The sequence below is a fragment of the Egretta garzetta genome, unplaced genomic scaffold (genome assembly GCF_000687185.1).
Source record: "Egretta garzetta isolate BGI_Z169 unplaced genomic scaffold, ASM68718v1 scaffold108, whole genome shotgun sequence".
In the NCBI taxonomy this organism is placed as follows: domain Eukaryota; kingdom Metazoa; phylum Chordata; class Aves; order Pelecaniformes; family Ardeidae; genus Egretta; species Egretta garzetta.
Window position 1 is genome coordinate 6,982,617 of NW_009260614.1, and position 213 is coordinate 6,982,829.

Genomic DNA, 213 nt, shown 5'->3' on the forward strand with positions numbered 1-213 from the left:
CTGGCCAATGACACCTTCCCAACCCTGGGACCTTGCCAGCATTTGCCTCTTCAAGTCCAACACCTCTGACAGCTTCTCCATCTCACACACAAGGCTTTTCCCAGACAGATCAGAAATTACGCATGTAATAGCCAATAGTCTGCAAACATATCAGACCGAGCTGTGAAGAGAATTAACACACCCCACCCTGCCAACCAAAGGCAGCAACTACTG